General features: G+C 37.7%; 1 long non-coding RNA gene across 1 annotated transcript; it reads left to right on the top strand.

Moving 5' to 3' along the window:
* The first annotated feature begins 498 nt into the window (after positions 1-498).
* Positions 499-6,723, top strand: LOC119776200. Its single transcript, XR_005279754.1, has 3 exons — positions 499-655; positions 737-851; positions 6,710-6,723. It is a non-coding gene; the product is annotated as an uncharacterized LOC119776200 (long non-coding RNA).
* Positions 6,724-10,737: the final 4,014 nt, after the last annotated feature.

Below are 10,737 nucleotides of genomic sequence, written 5' to 3' on the forward strand. Positions count from 1 at the left end.
GAAAAAATTAGGTCAAATATATGGGAGATTTAATGTAAAACCGATCATCATATGAATGAAGAAACAAACAAAAAGTATCAAAAGTATGTTGTTCATTAACTTTTCATATTAGAAATAGTTCAGAAGATGTTTGAGGAAGAGGTGAACTGTTTGATATTAACATGCAAAATAAATCTGATTTGTAGTTTGTATTCTACGGAGCCCGGGAGAGCTCACTTTAAGTTATATTTATTTTCAGGTCGTGATAATTTGTGAGCACGTTTCCTTTAATTGAGCCCTCGAATTAATAAAACGTGACCACGTTTTCATTTAATTGAGCTCTCGAATTAATAAAACGTGAGCACGTTTTATTTTAATTGAGTCCTCGAATTAATAAAACGTGAGCACGTTTTATTTTAATTGAGCCCTCGAATTGATAAAACGTGACCACGTTTTCATTTAATTGAGCACTCGAATTGATAAAACGTGAACACGTTTTCATTTAATTGAGCACTCGAATTAATAAAACGTGAGCACATTTTCTTTTAATTGAGTCCTAAATCTCGCTCACATTTAGTCATTTCCGACATGCTCTCACCGCTGCTGCCTGTCGTAACTTCTGTTACTCAAGCTGTTGAGATTCGGCTATTGTCTGCAACATTACAGTTCAACATTGGTAAGTGATACCGTGGTTAATTAAAGCCTTTTTAGTTTTCATCGGTAGGTGATGACGATAGCGAACTTTTACTCTTTGTAGCAGGGTCACCTGTGGTGTCCCGCCAGCTATGGAGCCGACTGCTGATAGCCTGAGGGACTTCTTGAAAGATAGAGGTGTCAGCGAAGAGTTTATTCAGAAACTCGAAAACGAAAAGGTAGGCTATGTGATGTGGGCTGCAAGAATATGTTTAACTTCATTAATGTTATTTGTATTCGAGTAACAGGTGGTCTGACTGACTGGGTTAGAAATAGGCTAACCCTGCTAATGTGTTTCGTTGATGTCATGTCGTTTGCAGTGTTAACGTAGATCAATGCAACATGTTTATGCCATTACAGTAGCCTATGATAGCCTATTTTAGTGCATGAACCTCATCCAAAGCCATGCAGAGAGGGGATGCAATGAGCTATATTATACATTGGAGTGCTAATCGCCAGCTGTTAGAACGAGTTGCTTTGAAGCCACCAGCTGCCCTATTGGTACTCCATATTTCCCCCCAGTAACTAGGGAATATGTGCGCTACAGCATCGAATAACGAGGATTTTCTCGTGTTCAGGGGGGGTGTTGTGCGAAAAAGTGAATGTCTGCGAGAATCTGATTACGCTCGCGGGAGCGCGCACCGCAGCCTGCTGAGCGATAGCGTAAACCTGCTTTTCTCTGGATTAAACGGTCCTGACATGCAGATACACACAGTTGCTTTATAATATAGGCCTAATTAAATTATAATATAGGCCTAATTAAAGATTCGAAAGCTTAACGTTTGTCACATAGCGGCAGTTACGTGATAGACATGTTTCTATACTCGGTCTGATGACTTTGTGTAGCCCTGACATTGGAGACTACACTACAATAAATATGATTTACTGGAGGGTTTTCAATAAAGATATGACAACTTTTGCAACGATCCTCGTGACTCTGCATTGTGTTTTTTATCTGATCTGGCCGTATATAGCACGAGTTTCCCATGTTTCTATGTGTTTTTGCAGTTTTCAATCGGTTTTCACCTGTCAAAAATTGATTGAAGGCACAGTATAGTCACTCAAAGGTTATTTCTACCTAAATATGACTAGATTTCCTTCAGGAGATGCATGATTTAAAGATCTGAGCTCACAAAACAGCTTGGAACTCTTTTAAAGGACCATTACAACACAAAATAGCCATTTTGACTTGCAAAAAATGTATTAAAGCCCAAATACTGTCACTCAAAGGGGATATCTGCCCAAATATGACTTGATTTCATTCAGAAGCATCTTATTTTAAATAGAACAAGTCCTTTTTAGGCAAAAATCACCTTTCTTCAACCACATTTGGCCTTTAATCAATTTCTAGCAGGGTGTTTTGACCTCAGCCGACTTGCTAGAAACTGATTAAAGCCCAAATACTTTCATTTAAAGGGGATATCTGCCCAAATATGACTTGATTTCATTCAGAACCTCCATAATTTAGAGATCTGAGCTCACAAAATAGCTTGGAACTCTTTACCATACCACACTAAAAAGCCATTTTGACTTGCAAAATGGTTTTTTCTTATAGGTTTTTCATTTCAAGAAATGCGGGGGAAAAGGGCATGAAATAAAGGGAAGTTTTTCAATCTCTTAAAAATACAAACTTTATTTAAGCCAAAAATGAAAAGGGCCAAGAAAAAAAAGCCCAATTCATAAGTGTTGGTGCAAAAAAATTGAAATTTTTTTTAATCAAAGAGATTTAAATAGACAAATGAATGAACATGAAATATGAAAATTTGAAAAACAAAGTTTAAACTATTTACATATCAGGGGGACAATAGCAACACATCTACTGGCGGGCCTTTTTAAATGAAGTTTTTGGGTTTTTAAAATAAATTTTCTAGAAAGGGCCCGGCTGGAAAAAAAACCCCCCCTGCTAAAAAAATTGTTTAAAAGGGCCCAAAAAGGGTTTTTTTGAAAAAAAGTGTTTTTTTTGGCCTAAAAAGGACTTGTTCTATTTAAAATAAATGCTTCTGAAAAAATCAATTTATTTGGGCAAAATTTTCCCCATTGAATACATTATTTGGGCTTTAATTTACTTTTTTTTGCAAAGTCAAAAGGTTTATTTTGTTTTGGAAAATTTGGTCCGAAAAAAAGATTTAACCAAAGGCTGTTTTGTGAGCTCAGATCTTTAAATTTTTGGGGGTTTCTAAATTGAAAAAAGGGGTTCTTTTTTGGGCAGAAATAACCTTTAAAGTACAACTTGGTTGCCTTAAAATCAATTTTTAAAACGGGTTAAAAAACCGATTAAAAAACTGCAAAAAAAACATAAAAAACCTGGGAAACTCGTGCTATAAAAAAATTAAAAAAGCCAGTTTTTTACCCAAAAAAAAAACACAATGCAGGGGCACAGGATCTTTGCAAAATTAAATCAAAATTTTTTTTATTTGAAAACCCTCCATAAATCATATTTTATTTAGTGAAAGGTCCCCCAATGCCCAGGGCACACAAATTCATCAGACCGAGAAATAGAAACATGTCTATCCCCGTAACTGCCTTTTATGTGACAAACGTTAAGCTTTCGAATTTTTTAATTTAAAAGGCCCTTTATATTATAATGCAACGGGTTTTGTATTTTCAGGCCCAGGGCCCTTTTAAAAAAAAATAGAAAAAAAAACCCAAAAACATAAATTAAAACCCTTTCTTTTTTCCCTACTAAACCCCCCATGCGGGAACCCAACACTCGGGAGATTTTTTTTTGATATCCCAAAATTGCATCTGGAAAAATCTGGGAGGTTTCTTGCTGCCCTTGCTGCTTTCAAATAATGGGGGCCAGGGCGCCCAAAAGGGCGAAAGGTCCATAAAAGTCCCCCAAAAAACTTTGCAAAAAACCCCTCCATACTGGTTTTGTTCCCCAAATGAAATTCCAAGTGTCCTGAGTGGTAGCATCCAAAATTTTACTCGAAAAAAAAGTCTTTTAGAATTTTTTTAAGAGCAAAAAAACAGAAGTGTAAGGATTTCCTGAAAGCGCCCCAAAAAGCCCCGATTCCCGGACCTAGGGAAAACCGGGCAACCAAACCAGATGAAAGTCCGCTTTTCGGGCGTCTTCTTTTTTCCCAATAATGCAAGCGTAAAAAGAAGAAATTTTTTGGCCTTTTTCCCCGGGGCAAAGAAAGAAACAAACAAAAGGGAAAAATGTCTAAAGGGACTTCAGGGGTTGAAAAAGAGCATAGTTCTTTGCCGAGCGAATGCGCGGGTTTTGGGTCCCCTCCCGGTCCGAAAGCGCGTGAGCGCCATTTTCCGGGGTTTTTTCGGGGAAATCCTATACACATACTTTTTTAAGCTCAAAAACCCAATAAATGACTTTTTTTCCGAGAAAATTCGGGATGCTACCCACTCGGGAAAACTTGGAATACATTGGACGAGCAGTATGGAGGAATATTGAAACGTTTTTTGTGGGACTTTTATGGACCTTTTCACCTCGGGGGCCCAGGGACCCCATTTTTTGAATGTCAGCAGACAGCAAGAAGCCCCCCAGATCTCCAGATGCATTTGAATATCAAAAAAGTACTCCAGAGTGTTGTTCAGCATGGGGGTGATAAAAATGAAGGCTAAAAATTTTTTGGGGGGTACTTTCCTTTAATCCAGAGAAAAACACGTTTCGCACCCAAAAGGGGCTTAAAACTTTAAAATGTCAAATGCCATATCCTTTTTTTGTTTTTGTTTTTTAAAACTATCAAGTACTTTAGAAATTCAAGTGCTGAAATAAAAATTTTGATATATATATATAAATAAATATATATATATAAAATATAAAAATAAACACCACTGGGAAACTTAATGCAGGATACATTTCAATAACATCACTTATTTTAAAAAAAAAAAAAAAACCTTTTACCCCCTTTAAATTTAAAAAATAAGTTATTTTCCCCAAAAAAAAAAAAAGAACAAAAAATAATAAATAAAATAAATTCATTTTAAATTTTAAAAAGGTATTTTTAAGTTTAATTTTAAAAAAAACCGGCCCCGGCTGGGAGCCACCAAAAAGGGGTCAGTAAACCTGGGATCGCTCGGGAAGCCTATGGGAGACAGCCGGGGCTGTCATTAAAGGGGGGTTTGCTGCCAATATGCCCCCAACGGTGGTGCCCCTGCCGGGAGATGCGGGGTTTGGGGAGGCTTTTATTTGGTTTTTTCATCATGGGCGGTTCCCAGACAGGGGGCCAAAGGGGAGCCCGTCCCCCTTTTAAAACATGGGCCTGGCCCCTTTCGAAAAAAATAAAGCTTATAAAAATTATAATGATATATGCCCCTGGGAAAAGACTTGGAACCCAAAGGGCCCTTTGGAACTATTTTTTTTTTTTTCCTTTACAAAAATTTTTTTAAAAAACAGGGAAAAGGTTTAAGCTTTAGTCGAAATTAGATAGGATCCCATTTTTCACTGCTAAATGTTTTTTTTAAAACAAATTAAAAAGGGGGCTAAATGATTTAATAAATAAAGTTAAAAATTCCTTTTTTAAAGGGGGGGGAATGGGGGTTATTTGGGGCCTCATTTTAAGAAATAAAAGGGGGGGGGGGGGGGGGTTTTTTATTGGGGTTTTTGGGAAAAGAAATTTCAATTATAAAAGGGGGTTTAATAAAATTAAATTTGTTTTTTTTATTTAAAAAGGGGGGGGGGATGGGGGGAAAAAAAGTGGTTTTGGGGTCCCCGGGGATTTGGGGGGGGCTATTTCCGGGGGGCCCCTGCGGCGGGGGGCCGGGGGGAGGGGCTTTTTCCATGGGGGAGGGGTTTTTTTGGAGTTGGGGCCCGGAGGGGGGACTTAAATTGGGGGGGGTTTAAAAAACTTGATTAAAAAAGGGGGGAAAAAAGGGGGGAAATATTATGTGGGGGGTGGGGGGGGGGGGTGGGTTGGGGGGGGTTTCAGGGGGTTTTAAAAAATTTTTAAAAAACTTTAGGGGGGGAATTGGGGGGGGTTTTTTAAAAAAACAGCAGATGGATTTTTAAACCCAAATTTTGAGATTTAAAAGGGGAAATCTTTTTTAAAGGGTAAAAAATTTTTTTTTTTTTTTTTTTTTTTGAATCTCCACAGGCCGGGGTCAAACATTAAATTTTAAAGTGAAGGGGGGTATTTTGCTGAACCTTTTTGGCAACCCCAAAACACCATTGGGAAGGGAATCACACGGGCCCACCCCCGGCAACCCTCCTGTGACAGAAATTCTCGTCCAGGGGTTTTGGCAAGAGGAAAAGTCCCGGGGAAAGGTTTTTCTAGACCCAGCCCAAATAAAACGGTTTTCCTTCCCAAAACATTATTTGGGTTTTAAAAGAGTATATTTTTGGAATCCCCAAAAAAGTTTTAGGGGAAAAATCACACGTCTTATCCCCTTGGGCCAAAATTTTTTCTCTGTTTGTATCCCGGCGCGCCGTTTTTCGGAACACGAGCTCAACAAAACCAATCATTGGCTCCCTCCGCCTAGCCCTAGCTGGGGGGAGGGGGACATGCATCTTTGGGGTTGTATTATAGGGGGCCCAACTGTCTGAAAACGGCCCTGCACTGATAGAACAAAGAGAAAATAGGAAAAAAATGATAACGATGTGACTTTACCCCAACCCTAATTAAATTGGGAAAAATTCCCCTTAATTTTTTTTCTTTTTCATTACACAACTTTTTTTAGCATTTGATTTTCCCCCATCCCAATTTTTTTTTGAAAACCGGCGTTGCTTTGGAAACAAATTCACAATTTTAAAATAATTTTCCAATTTAAATTGGGGCAAAAATTTGGGCATTTTTCAACATTTCCCGTTTCCCAAAATTTTTGCAGCTAAAGATTGACCTTAAATTTTGCAGAAAATTAAAATTTTGGTTTTTTTTTCGCATTTTCACAACGTCCCAATTTTTTTTCCTGAATTTGGAGGGGGTAGGCCCATAGCCTACCCAAAAGGGCTGGTTGTTTTGTCCGGGGCAGCCCGTTTCTGAAAAACCCCAAAAAGTTGAAGTAGCATCGAAGGGTATGATTTTTTTTTAGTTTAATATTCAAAGTAAATTTTTTTCCATGTTCTTTTTTTTTCTCACAGATTGATCCATCTGTTTATACCACTAATTAGTGATGGTGACTTGGCAGAGTAAAATTTCCCAAATCAGGGGGCCGAATTTTTCTGTGGGGGCCCTTTTTTAGGCGATCCCAGCCCCCCAACCATAAATTTAAGAAAAAGACCATATACTGAATCGACCTTTCCCCGAAGACTTACAGCACCAGGTGGAAGCCCTTTAAAAAAATTCAACTTGGATTGGGGGGAAAAAGAATGGGAAAAAAAAAGAGAGATGGGGGATTTTTAATTAGGAAAGGATGGATTTTGATTCAAAACAAAACAGGACAACAGGTGAAGGCCATTTTAAAGGGGGAGAACCAACAAAATTTTGGGCCTTTTAAAAAAAACCTAACAGTGGAGGAAAGTAAGGGGTCATGGGAGAAAATAATTTTTTTTCCGAAGTGGAAGGGGTCAAGAACAAAAAGCCTCATGTTTCCAAATTTTAAATCTATTTTGTCACAGATTGAAGTGGAGATATCAAGGGACTATTGAGCAACTGTACAAACCTAAACGTTTCGAAAACTACGACTGTATCCTGCAAAACCCCAAAATTAAAAAGGGGGTTTCAGAAAAGAAGAAGACATCCAACCCAAAACCCCGCAGAGCTCAAATTCAGTTTCAGATGTTTTTTGAAAAATTCTTTTGAAGTCAGGCAGTACTTTCCCCGAACCAGATGACGACTATGGGGTTTTTCACATCGAGATTCCCACAGACAATAACATGGACGACACAGGGGGTTTTACTTGGGCCCGTAAACCCTTTGCAGGGAAAAGAAGCTTCCCCCCGTTAAAATTTTCTCTTTTGGGAGATAATATTACCCCTTCTGATTCATCTCCATTTGGGAAAAGCCTGGGCAGTGGATCCTTAAACCGCCCTTTAAAACCAACCATTTTTTACAGGGGTGGAACCCACAGTTTGGGAGGGAAATTTGGGCCAAATGGGACACATCCCTTCAACCCGCCGTGAATCCTTGCCCGTAAAATTTTGGTATCCTCAGGGGGGGTTTTTGACCCGACCACCTTTCTTAATCTTTCCTTTCCCCAAGGGCCTTGGTTTTGCAGCCCTTTCCTGTTTCAGAACTCTTTTCCCGAAATCGAAAATTTTTACCAAGGTTTCCCCAGTGGGCACGTTAACATACGTAGGGACACTGTCTCGCTGAACTTATCAAGGGATTTAAAGATCCCCTTGTTTTAGAGTTTGAGATCTTTTCAAAAATTTTATCGATTGCCTTTTTTGGGCACTTGAAGAGTGGGGAAAGGGGGTAGGATGCTCCCGAAGGTTTCCTCACATTTCTGGAACAGAATTTTATTGGGGGGGAAAAACAATGGGCCGTGGGTGGCCCAAAGGCCTTTAACGGCACGTTTTCAAATTGAAGAATTGGGAAAGGGGTGTTGCTAGGGTGCTTTTTTTGGGGGTTGAAACTTTCTGGGTACTTCCCAAATGCAGCTAGCACCCCCATTTTTTAGGAGGTGCTGTAAGGGTCGCATTAGCAGCTGCCCCAAGGGTTTGGGTTTCTACATTTTGTGTCAATCAGGGGAGACAGAATTTTTTCTCAGGGCCTTGGATGACTTTGATTCAGGGCGAAATGGAGACTCTGCTTTTATCTCCTTGATGTCCCTGAGGGGTCACCAGGTGCCAAAAAAAGATAAAACCCGGCCATTTCTCTCCCCAATGGGTTCCCTAAAATCTATAGTCCAAGCACCAATGTTCCCTCAAATTTAAAGCTGGCGCCCCGTAGTTAAAACCTTAGCCCGCAACCCCCCGATCGAATGAGCGCATAAACTGTTAAGCAAAAAAAAAAAAAAACTTCGAAGGCCCCTGAAGGAGCTTCTCCAGTTCCCCGATTTTGATTACCGCAACACAGCAGGGAGTTGCCCCGCCACCCGAAACGTTTTTTCATTGGGGGAAGCTGACCATCAAACTTTTTCAAAACTTCCTGAGGTTTTGAAATGGGGTCAAATTTTGGGTTGGGGCATTCCATTAAGGTTAGTTTTTCTGAAACATTTTGATTTTCGCGCAGGCCTCAGGCTCAAAAACATTGGGTGCATTTTTAAATTTTCCTGTTTGGGGTTAAATTTTTTAATTTCCCAGGACCTCCCGGGGAAAGATTTTTTAAAATGTCTACTATTTCCCGTTTTTGGGGTTTTAAAGGATAATTTTTTGGTAAATTGTCTCATCACAAAATAAATTTTCCCGTTTTGGGATTCCCCAATAGTTTTTGGGTTTGCTTTATGAAAAAAAATTTTTCCAAGCTCAAAAAAGGTGACAATTTTGGGAAGGCTTTTCCCGGAAAACAAAAAAACTCAGGTTTTTTTATTTTGTTTAAATATAAAAAGTAAAAAATGAATATGTGCAAAACATTTTATTTTTGAATGACACATTTTGTAAAATTCCTTTTATAAAAAAGGTGTCAACTTTCTTAAATTTTTTGCACAAAGGGTTTAAAAAAAAGCAGTTGTGAATAACAAAATTTTTCCCGGTTTTAGTCTATAAAAAAACAACAAAAACCTTTTTTTTGTTTTTTATGCCTAAAAAAATTTTTTTTTTTTTTGAACCCCTGGGCAAATTTTTTTAAAATTGGGCAATTTTTTTTCAATTAAGAGCAAACATTTTTAACAGGGTTCTTTTTTAAAATTTTTTTAAAGCCCTGTATTCCCCTTTTCATGAGAGGAAAATTTTTACTTGTTTTAAATAAAAAAAAGCATGCGTTTTTAAAAAAAAATAAATGTTGTTTTTGCAGAAGCAACTTATGTGTACTGTGGGGTTTTTTTACTTTATTTAAAAACGGGGATTCAAATTTTGTTTTTTCAAATTTTAGATTTTAATTTCCCAGGCAAATTTTTCTTCCCGAATTTTCTTTTAAAAAAAACAGGTGAAAAAAGAAATTTGTCTCTCTCTAAAAGCCCCCTACTCAATTTTGTAAATGGACGAACAAAGTTTCCCTCAAAGTAATGTACAAATTTCCCGTGGGCCGTGGACAAATTTGAAGAAAACTCCCAATCCCCTCTCCAACATTTTAACCTTTCGCAAAAATTTAAAAATTTCAGGATTTGCATGGAACAGAACTTTAAAAATTTTGGGAGTTTTCCTTTCTACACTAAAATCGTCTGCATTTTAAAAGGCACAGAAAAAATCATTTTAGTCCCCACCCAAATTTTTGATGCCACAAACATCCCGATCAGGTATGCCAGAAAGGCACACTCGGTTTTGTTTGAGGGGCGGATGCGAAATTTTCGTTTCCCGATGTTCCAAGAAGCTGTTTAAAATCTTTTCCCGAAAAAAAGGGAAAAATACATAGGGCAGTGAAATTTAAAAATCCCAAGAAAAAAAAGTTTGGGTGAAAGAAATGTGGGCCCTATTTTTCAAAAACTATAAGGCCCCACAACAACTAAAGGGGGGGCCAATTTTTCATTGGGAAAACCAGGGCACCCCTTTTGGGGGGGGGGGGTTTTAAAAGAAAGGGAAAAAATTCTCATCATTTTGGGGTTTCTCCCTGAAAGAGAGGAAATTTATACTTGTTACAGTTGTTTTTAAAGGTTTTTTAAAAGTCAGATTTTGGGGCGGGAATGTTTGGTTTATCTAAAAAGGTTTTTTTCTGTTACGTGTAAATGGGTTTTTGGGTGTAATTTTAAAGGGCACATTCCCAAGGGAAACTGCAGAGTGGGGGAAATTTTAAATCTGAAAGTTTAATTTTTTTTTTTGTTTTGCACAATAAGCCTTTTAAATTTTGTTTTTTTTTGTTTTGGGTATTTGAGAATTTGCAGATTAATTTTTTTAGATACATTGTTTAGATTTTGTTTATTCTCTTTTACCCTTTACACAAAAGAGGACCTTAGAAAAAAAGTATAAGAATAAAAATAATAGGGGGAAGGGTTAAAAATAAAAAATAAAATTCGTAAAGTTTTTTTAAAAATATAAAACTGGAGAATAAATAACCCCCTATGCCAACTATGGACATTTTTACAGTAAAGGAATATTTTTTTAAAAAAGCAGCAACATCAAGATGTGCAGAA

This window comes from Cyprinodon tularosa, unplaced genomic scaffold, assembly GCF_016077235.1.
Source record: "Cyprinodon tularosa strain WSP-4 unplaced genomic scaffold, ASM1607723v1 ctg1000, whole genome shotgun sequence".
Taxonomy (NCBI): Eukaryota; Metazoa; Chordata; class Actinopteri; order Cyprinodontiformes; family Cyprinodontidae; genus Cyprinodon; species Cyprinodon tularosa.